Source organism: Dermacentor silvarum, chromosome 7 (assembly GCF_013339745.2).
Source record: "Dermacentor silvarum isolate Dsil-2018 chromosome 7, BIME_Dsil_1.4, whole genome shotgun sequence".
Classification (NCBI taxonomy): domain Eukaryota; kingdom Metazoa; phylum Arthropoda; class Arachnida; order Ixodida; family Ixodidae; genus Dermacentor; species Dermacentor silvarum.
The window spans coordinates 53,258,152-53,267,770 of NC_051160.1; the positions used below are offsets into that span (position 1 = coordinate 53,258,152).

At 50.2% G+C, this 9,619-nt stretch overlaps 1 non-coding gene across 1 annotated transcript; it reads right to left on the minus strand.

Annotated features, from left to right (window-relative positions):
- Nucleotides 1–843: 843 nt before the first annotated feature.
- LOC119459827 (U2 spliceosomal RNA) lies at nucleotides 844–1,026 on the minus strand. The gene has a single exon (XR_005193825.1). It is a non-coding gene; the product is annotated as a U2 spliceosomal RNA (small nuclear RNA).
- Between the last annotated feature and the right edge of the window lie 8,593 nt (nucleotides 1,027–9,619).

Genomic DNA, 9,619 nt, shown 5'->3' on the forward strand with positions numbered 1-9,619 from the left:
GGTCTCAGCCGGACCGCTGGTTTCGTACTATCGTCTGCTCGCGCTTGTTTGATTTGCTTGGCTTGGTCTCGTTCTTGCTTGTTTCGATTGTCACGGTTTGCCCTTGCTTGGTAATGTGATTGTATGCCCTGTTTTGGGAAACTGTTACGTGACTCATATACACCTCTTTCTGAAATTATAGCACACTAACATTATTTTTAGGGCTGAATAATGTGCAGCTTTATTTTAATTACGTTATGGATTAAATTACCTTCCCTCCAGATTTTAGTGTCGTTGCTGGTGCTATCACACGAAAACGACGGTAGGTAACAAACGAGCAATTTTAAATGGTGAAGACAAACAAATTGTGAAGGGTTACAGCCCAGGCCAGCTTGTTCTTTTTACTGTTTTTCTGCAATGTCAATACACGTTGGGAGGAAAGTAACGTAAAAGTAAGGGATTACTTTTGAGTAATTGTTTAATTACTTTTGGGTTTTTTTTCTTCTTCTCTAACGTGTACAAATATAGCCTATGCCTCCTGAAAGTGGCTTTCCCGCAGAGCTTCGTCGTCCAGTGGCAGAGCTTTGCAAATATTACGGAGGCAAATTTGTGGCGAAAATCTCGAGTAATATTGAGCGTTGTCACGGACATACGTGGTGCGCGTGCAACCGTTGTATGTGTTTCGCATTGGAAACAGCCCTTTGACCACATACACTCGCATGCGAGAACCGCGTCTACCGGGGCGGTGGCAAGAACGCGGCACCAAAATACGAAGCCGTGCTCGAATTAGAGCTCTGGCTCTTTTGTGGGCCGTGTAATGATATTTAGGTCTGATTTTCGATTAAGATTTTACCCACCCCGTGGGGTGAGTGGGCCGATCCCGGAGGCAGTGCAATACCGGGCCAACCCGTGGCGGAGGTGAAGCAAGCTTCAAGCACTCCGCCCCATTCCAAAAATAAGTTTAATATCTTGGGTCCAAATAGGACCCGTATCAGATATTAAGCTGATAAGAACAGATACTGTTTAGAAAAATTTTATTTACACTATGTACATGGGTTTACTAAAGTAGTCATATGTACGAGCTTGTGTACACATATTATACATAACTAGACACTATAACGCTGTGCTCACAGATTGCACATAGGTATAAACTCTATAGCTATGTACACAGATAATATAAGATACAATTATACAATAATACAATACAATTATACAGTATAAAATGAACACTTTGCTTGTGCGATTATCGAGAACACTTTAATACCAGGAGTAGAAATTTCAAAATGGAAGCAAAGACTGTTGGAAAGTGACTATTATCGCCACTCTGGGCGGAAGATTAAGTGGACTCGCCCGTTTTTAACCGTAACAAATGGGCACGACCAGTGGCGGAGAAACTCGCACTCTCCAAGAAAAAAGAGTTCCTCTGAGAGAAAGCTCATCATCTCCCGCCTCGATCAGGCGGCCCATGATAGGCCATATTGCACGGCGGCGACAGTTGCCCGCGACTGCTTCACATCGATTGCGCCATAGGCTGAACAGGGCTGCTACCACCAGAAGGCCCGCGAAACGTCCGCGCGGAAACCTTCCAGCTGCCACAAAGTCCCGTACGGCCTGGCCTCTGAACCCTGCATGGACGGCGCGCCAAAATACTCGTGCGACAACACACTCGATTGTCTGTTAGTTTCTATCGATATGCAGTTGGGGCATGTGGAGCCACGTACCACTCCCCAACGCTCAAGCCTGTCCCGAGTTGGAAGTAGTCCCCAGCCCAGTCTCCCAAAAAAGTCACGAAGGTGGCCAGGCAGCGTGGTCGTGGCCATGCGCCTCCATTGGAGTCGGTGCGCTACGGGACGTCGGTCAGGGGGTATCAATGGAAGCAGGACAGCGCCCATTATTTCTACGACCTTATCAGTAACAATGTCGACGCCCGGACACGTATCCGACAGGTGTCTGCTGAAGGCTACGCTTGTCTTGCATATTGCAGGCATGTCCGCCGACTGAGGTCCACGATTTACCGGGCTCGTTGGAAGCAATACTCGCAATGACGTGCCCAGGAAGTACTTGGCAAGAGTTTGTGCCGGAGTGTCATCATTTGCTAAGTTTCGTCTTATAGTGCGTAGTAAAAGTATAGAGGCTGTGACTGAAACATTCGGGAAGGAGAAGCCACCGCGTTCGCGGGGCTGCCCCAACGCCGGTCGCGCCAATAGTTCGGTACCACCCGCCCAGAAAAAGGAGTTGGCACTGCTTTGCAAACTCCTCAATACTCGGAGAGGTGGTTTAGCTACATGACAAATATACCATACGCTTCCTAAGAAGACTGCCTGAATCAAATATCGCCTTTCAAGTAGAGGAAAATCAAAATCCCGGGCTGCCTCAACATTGCTTTTGAATGTGTTCACGACAGGAGTCCACATGCCATCACAGATGCCCCTTGATGTATAGGAGATCCCCAAGATTTTAATTACGGGATGCCACTGACGTGGTGAAGCGATATGAAGTCGTGCACTTGGAGCTCCAATAAAGAAATATTTACTTTTAAATAATTAAGTTTTGCACCAGATAATGATGCGTATTCCTGGAAGACATTGAGGGCATATAAAACCGATTGTTCATTGTGGGCAAACAGTGTAATATCGTCAGCATACGCTGTTACTTTTACAAAGGAGTTACCAGGGAGCGGCAGGCCCCTAATGTGCGGATGACGCTCTATAGCTATTAAATATGGTTCCAAAGATAAAATAAACAACACTGGAGAAAGTGGGCATCCTTGACGGACACCTCGTGTTACACGGAAAGGTTTGCTTTCCTTCGAATCTAGTAGCAAAGTGCTTTCTATATTGGCATAAATTGCTTTAATCAGTTGAACAAAGTTTTGGGGGAATCCGAATGCATCTAGCATGCCAAATATATATTCATGTTCTAAGTAATCAAATGCTTTTTCTTGATCCAAAGAAACTAACAGACCTTGAGCGCGGCGACTTATCGTATATTGCATGATGTCACGTGTGACACAAGAGTGACTGTGAATTTCTCGGCCCGGAACGGAGCACACCTGGTGCCACGAAATAAGCGATGAAAGTAGCTTGCTAAGTCGACGTACAATTATGCCAGTTAAAAGTTTATAATCAACGTTTAGCAATGTTATGGGTCGCCAGTCTTCGGGGCTCGTTGACGTGGGGCTATTCTTAGGCAGAAGTGTTATGCGTCCCTCGCGGAAGGAAAGCGGTAAGGTGCATTCTTCAAAGCATCGCCCTAGAACTCTCGTCAATAGGGGTCCAATGGCATCCCAAAACTCCAAGTAGAACTCTACTGGGAGACCGTCTGGGCCTGGGGCCGATCCACGCTTCATTTGATCCAGCGTTCTTTTTATCTCGTCTCTGGAGGGGGGAGTAAGGAGCGTATCATAGGATTCACGGTAGTCGCGTGGCAAAGCGTTCAGTAGGGGATGCGCGGATATTCGGGCAGCGTTTCTGGTGAGCGTCGACTGAGCCATATCGCGGAAATGCTCAACAAAGTCGTGAAAATCTCGAGAACCGGCATCAGCCAAAGCGTTAGAGTCCAAGGAGTAGGCCGGTGATCCCGCTAGACGGATTATTGCGCGTCTTGCGTAGCGAAGCACCTCGGGGTGCGCACACGGCGAACGCCTGCAGCGCCAAGCGGCAGCTGACAGCGACGAAGCGCGCACCAGACGCTGGTAGCGTTCCACGAGTTCCTCCCCCCAAGCGTACATAACGGCCGTCGGGTGTGGACTGCGTTGGGCAATGCGTATCTTCGCCACTAGCCCCGCCATTTCCTGGGACACGCGAGCCCGGAGCGCTCGCCCAGACGCACTACAGTGATGACGCCACTGCACCTTAAGTCCATCCCAGTCATCCGGCTCGGCACCTACAAGCGACGCCGTCACAGCCCGTACCAATCCGTTTTTAGACTGAACGTCATGCAGGACGCGGCAGTCGAGACGCCATGGACCTCTAGATGACGATATGCCTGTGGGTAGCCGTAATGCCAACTGAAAAGGGCGGTGATCGCTAACATACACTTGCGATGGTGGGAGCGAACGGACATCGGCAATACGGACACAGCCTAACAGACATCGTGGTACATAGGCCCTGTCTAACCGACTGGATGATGCCCCGCGTCTCCATGTCCACGCATACGTGTTTCCATGAAGCAGTTCATAAGCGTCAGAAAGCGCAAACTGCTGCACCAGGTGACCTAGCTCTCTGGCGTTGCCATTCGGTCTGCCCCTGCCAGGGCCCTGGACATCTGCGTCCGAATCAAGCACACAATCGAAATCGCCCAAAAGAATTACCTGGGGTGAATCGAGAAAATATACATCTATTGGTTGGACAAAACTGTTGGATTTTGTAAACTGTGCCGGACCATGAATGCACAGGAATCTTAAGCGTAGTGAGTGAAAAACACAGTCGAACTCCAGCATGCGTCCGAGCGCGTCGAAACATACGTGATGGTCACGCAACAGATTACGGTTTAAGCACAAGCACTCCGACACCGCTCGAACGCGTGGTGGCGTACGAAAAGAAGCAATCAATATTGAAAGCTCGTTTAAACTTCAGGACATCGCTTAATTTAAAAAAAGTTCGTTTCTTGCAGGAAGAGGAGGTCGCAGGCCGACGAACCGGCGAGGGCCACCACCTCTGCCTGCTTTTGGACGCTACGAAATCCATGTACATTAAAAGTTATCACCCGCAGGTTAAGATCCATAATGATTAAAATTCCGAGAAGGTACCTTTAACTGCTCAGGGGCGAGTTCAATTGAGCCGCAGTGGGCGCAGACGTTCAGCAGGTATGTCCTCGGGACACGGTGCTTCAGCCGGTAGTACTCTCTCGTGGTTCTCGGGATCAGGGCTCGCAGGAGACGCTGCTGGCGTTTCAGCTGGTGGCACTTGTACAGCGTCTTCCTGAGTGGAAGCCAACGAGGCCGACGAAATGCTAGGCAGGTCAGGTTCGTGCGTACTGGACTGAAGCGGTGGAAAGTTCTTGGACGCCGCCTCCGAGTAGGTACGCCGCAGCGAGCAGGCCACGGTCGCATGCGGGTCTCCACAGCGGCGGCACGGCAGCACGCAGCCCTTAAAGACGTGGCCGTAGGTGCTGCACCTCGCGCAGAACGGAGCCGTACACTGCATCCTGAAGTGGCCCGATGACCCACACCGCCGGCAGACCCGCTGCATTTCCCTGTAGTCGCAGGTCACTCGGTGGCCTGCCACTCTCAGGTAGTTATGCATAGGAGAGCCAGGCTTCATTTCGATGCGTACGTAGCGCGTTCCGGTGGTGACGGTGGGACGTGAGTCCATCGGGCCTCGACTGATGTTAATCACCTTGCCATATGGGGCCAGCGCTTGAGCGAGGGTATCGCTGGAGACGCGGCACGGAAGAAACATGACGATCACCTGGGTGACCTGCGGGCTCAGGGGTACGATGGAGACGCGTTCCTCCCCGATGACGAGGCTGTCGGCGTCGACGATTTTAGCCATGGCGGCTTCGCTTTTTACGGTAACTTGGTAGTTGCGTCCACCGAAGTGCTGGACGCAGTATACCTCTTCCAGGGCTACTATTGAAGCCGTCGCGTCAACGATGTCTTCGGGACCTGCCCCTTCAGGGACGACAACATCGAAGGCGTAGGCCTTCTGGGTCGGCTGGCTGCTCATCTTGCCGACGCCCGCCAACCACAAAAAAGCCGACACTGCGTGGATATGTCCCCGGCCACCAGCAAGCGGTGGCCGAGATGTAGGCTAACGCAAACTATGTGAAATGCACTTCTGTTTAAAAGTGATGCCGACTTTAAGAGGATCGGTGTAAGCTTGGTCTTTGTAAGCTGACTTTTCCTGCGTTCGGTGTTGCGGTGAAGCCCACTGAAACAAAAAATTACACCATCTTCCCGTAGGGAAACCCTGAGGAGTATGCGAAGCAGCCATGGGGTCGACTCAAGGTAGTTTTATCAGCTGTATAAACTTGGACATGCAGCAGCACCAGCAACGCGCAGAACTGATTGTCGACGCCGTTGGCGTTTTGCCCGCGTTCGCACCGAACGCGCGCGGCGTTGGTGACTGTTGCGGGTGCCTCTGGGGCGCCTACCGTCGCGCCTTAAACCTAAGCTGCTTCGCATTATCGCGCGCGAGCCGCAGATGTTGCCATTCGTTGCGGAATCCGGAGAGGAGAGGAGGAATGCCGAGAGGAGAGGAGATGAACTAGGAGAGGAGAGGAGGGGGAGGAGGATGCGCAGTAGGGGTGTGGATGCGGCACGGCGGATGGATGGATGGAGGGAGCTAGGGAGTGACACAGCCCCGACCATAAATTGCCATCTAAAATGCGATGCGAACGTGGCCCGATAACGCTATCGCGTTCCACTCTTAATGGCGAAGCTTAAGCGTCCTCCAATTTTTGTCCTGTCAAAATAATAATCTTGGGCGAAAAGTAGACAATCGCTGAGAGCAAACTATGTGAAATATGTTCAGGTATAACCAAATGAAGCATAACAGAATGAAGCCTCAATAAGCGATCGCACGGGTTCGCAGCGACTGACTGCGCGTCTGCATGCATGTGAGCACACAATGTGTCACTTTCGATGCGAGCGCGTTTTCGCACCGTGCTGCGAGCTTTAGGCTGCAGCATATGAGCGTTTGACAGTACACAAGCAATCATTGATTGCTGCGTGGACGCTATCAGAGCTGTTCAAAAATAATTTCGATATAAAGGGGTTTCGACGCCTACGGAGGCATTATGATGTGCCGTCGCGACGAATCAATATTTTTCAGCGAAGATGTTAAGGGCTTACTCTTCGATGGTCGCCTCCAAGGAGGTTGAAAAAAAAAAAAGATTTTTTTTAACCTCCTTGGTCGCCTCTGGCAATAGAAAAAAAAAAAAAACTCTCAATGGCCGTATGCTGTATGTGTGAGTGAAAGCGCACGAGGGCGAGCAAACGCGACTTCCCAGTGGAAGGGGAGTGGTGGGCGCGGAGGGCATCGAGGCACCCTAGACTGTGCGTGTGCGTGCCCGCTCTCCCACTGCGGCGCATGCGCGCAGCCCTGCTGGCCTCTGCTGCCTGTGCTACAGTGGCTAGCCACTGTACCTGTGACGCGGACTCTCTCTGGGCTCTCGCCCATCTCTCCTCTAACAGTGTCTACCTATGTGCGGACGAGCCCCCTGAACTCTTTCTCTTCTCTTTCCTCTTTACCTCCTACCGTGGTGCAAGAACATTTAGGTGTTGACACTGCGCGCGCGCGAGCGTCCAGAATATGTTCGGCAGCGCGTGGGCGCGCCGAGCAGCTTTGCGGCGAGCCAATAGATGGCGCCGCGGTCAGCGGTCCCAGCTTAGCGGCGCCGGCGGCTTGACATTGATCTGCCTCCCATAAATTTTTGTTCATAGTGGAGTGATTAAAACTCAAAGCGCGAACTAAATTTGTTATTTCAGATTAAAGGATAAGTATACCAGGCTTACTGCTTCGCTATAGCATGAAGGTTCCTTGTGCATGGCGTGAATGACGTGACTCACGTGACGCCCACTCAAGTTGCGCTCGCGCACACAATTTGTTTCGTCGGGTCTAGCCGTTCATCCAAGCATAAAAAAATAAAAACGTTAGCCCATGTGCTACCACAGGATCAGAAGAAAATAGTGACTGCATCGGAAAATGTTGTATTTCATGCTTATTGCTGCTTGCATTCACACTCAGAAAACCGTTCAAGCATCGTTGCGCGAATTCAGTGTGGCCGCGATATAAATTAAGAAATGAAACGGCGCAAACTTGCGATATGCAATGCACGCTAGAGCAAAGTGGCTGTTCATGGCTAGAACTTATGAGAATGCACATCAGCTATGTAAAAACTCTTTCAAATGGGAATTTATTAGGCGGGACGAAGGCAGGCTTAACATAGACCGTGTATATTATTCATATGGCTTTCGTCCATTGAGGACTGAGTGGCTCTTGCAAGATATAAAAAAAAGAGGTGACTTTCTTTTTTCTTAAAATTCCATATGAGAATGTGCCAATGTAAGCGTGTTTGACAATGGATGCTACAGCCTGTCCACAAATACACATACACCCACCAAACAATAATTCCATAGACCTTTATTTTTTTATTTTTTGCAAAGACACAATACGAAAAAAAAATTGTGCATGAAGCAGCTCGATAATTTTAATATGGGATAACTATCCCAAAAGCTTACGCTCTCATACACTACCACAATGGAAAAATGTTAAATAAAAACATGCAAGCGTGTAATATACACCGCACGCGCATTGTAAAAAAAAAAAAAAAATCAGTAGCCAGGATGGAACAAATTTGAAAAGCAGGCACACATCTGCACAGAAAACATCAGTATTATACAGGGTGCGCAAAGATTTCAAAATATTCAAATGTCACGTAGCTGGACAGAACCATAGTGACACGTATACTTGTTTATCTTTCACCGGTGGCCGCTTTCCACCGGCTAACAAATGTTAAAAGTTATCGCTCGGCGCAGTACGCGCCTGCATTGGAAGCTTCTCGAACGTTATCGATGCTTCTATCCGTCGTCTGTGGTCACCGACGCTCATGTAATCTGATTTTGTGGCCGACGCGAATTGTCTAGAACTTTCTGGAAAACACGCGGGCGCGAGGGATTAATCTGGAACTTTCGATGGCTCAGGTATAAAAGCCGACGCGTTTCGCCGCTGATTAGATTTTCGACGATCGCCGACTGTGTTCACCGCTTTCGTTGTGCTTCGAGTGTAGCTTGCTTTTGTGGGCACAGGTTCGCCCAATAAAGAATTAGTTTCGTCATACACAGTTTTACGACTGTTTACTTCAGCGTCACTACCACGTGACATCTGGTGGAGGTGCATTTGTGTCCATGCAGCGGACGCCCCCGAAAAGCCATAATCCAAGCCCGAACCCCGAAGAGAGTACAAACGTTGTCCCAGACCATCGAGCTAGCCTCAGGCTACGAAACCAATCCCCGGAGTACGGATTTCTTCCCGAGAAGACCAGGAAGTGCACGGCCACGACGACCGCATCAACCATGACAGCACCAGTGCCGCCTACACCGATCGTGTTACAGCACCCCCGGGAGCCACCAACGTTCCGCGGATCAACATTTGAGGATCCGGAAAGCTGGCTGGAGACGTATGAAAGGGTCGCAGTATTTAACAAGTGGAACAGCGACGACAAGCTGCGCCACGTCTTCTTCTCATTGGAAGATGCTGCCAGGACGTGGTACGAGAATCGGGAGTCGACCTTGACAACATGGGACCTGTTCCGCCACGGCTTCCTGCAGACCTTTACAAGCGTTGTGCGCAAGGAAAGGGCCGAAGTTCTCCTAGAAGCCCGGGTACAGCTGCCCAACGAGAACATCACGATTTTCACGGAGATGACTCGCCTGTTCAAGCACGCCGACCCCAACATGCCAGAAGATAAAAAAAGTTCGCTTCTTGATGAGGGGTGTTAAACAAGAGCTCTTCGCCGGATTAATACGCAACCCGCCCAAGACTGTTGCTGAATTTATTTCCGAGGCCACAACCATTGAGAAGACACTCGACATGCGGACAAGGCAATATAACCGCCGAACACTGGCCGCCAACAACATCGACGTTCAAGCACTTGGCAGCGACGATATGCGCGAGACCATCAGAGCGGTCGTTCG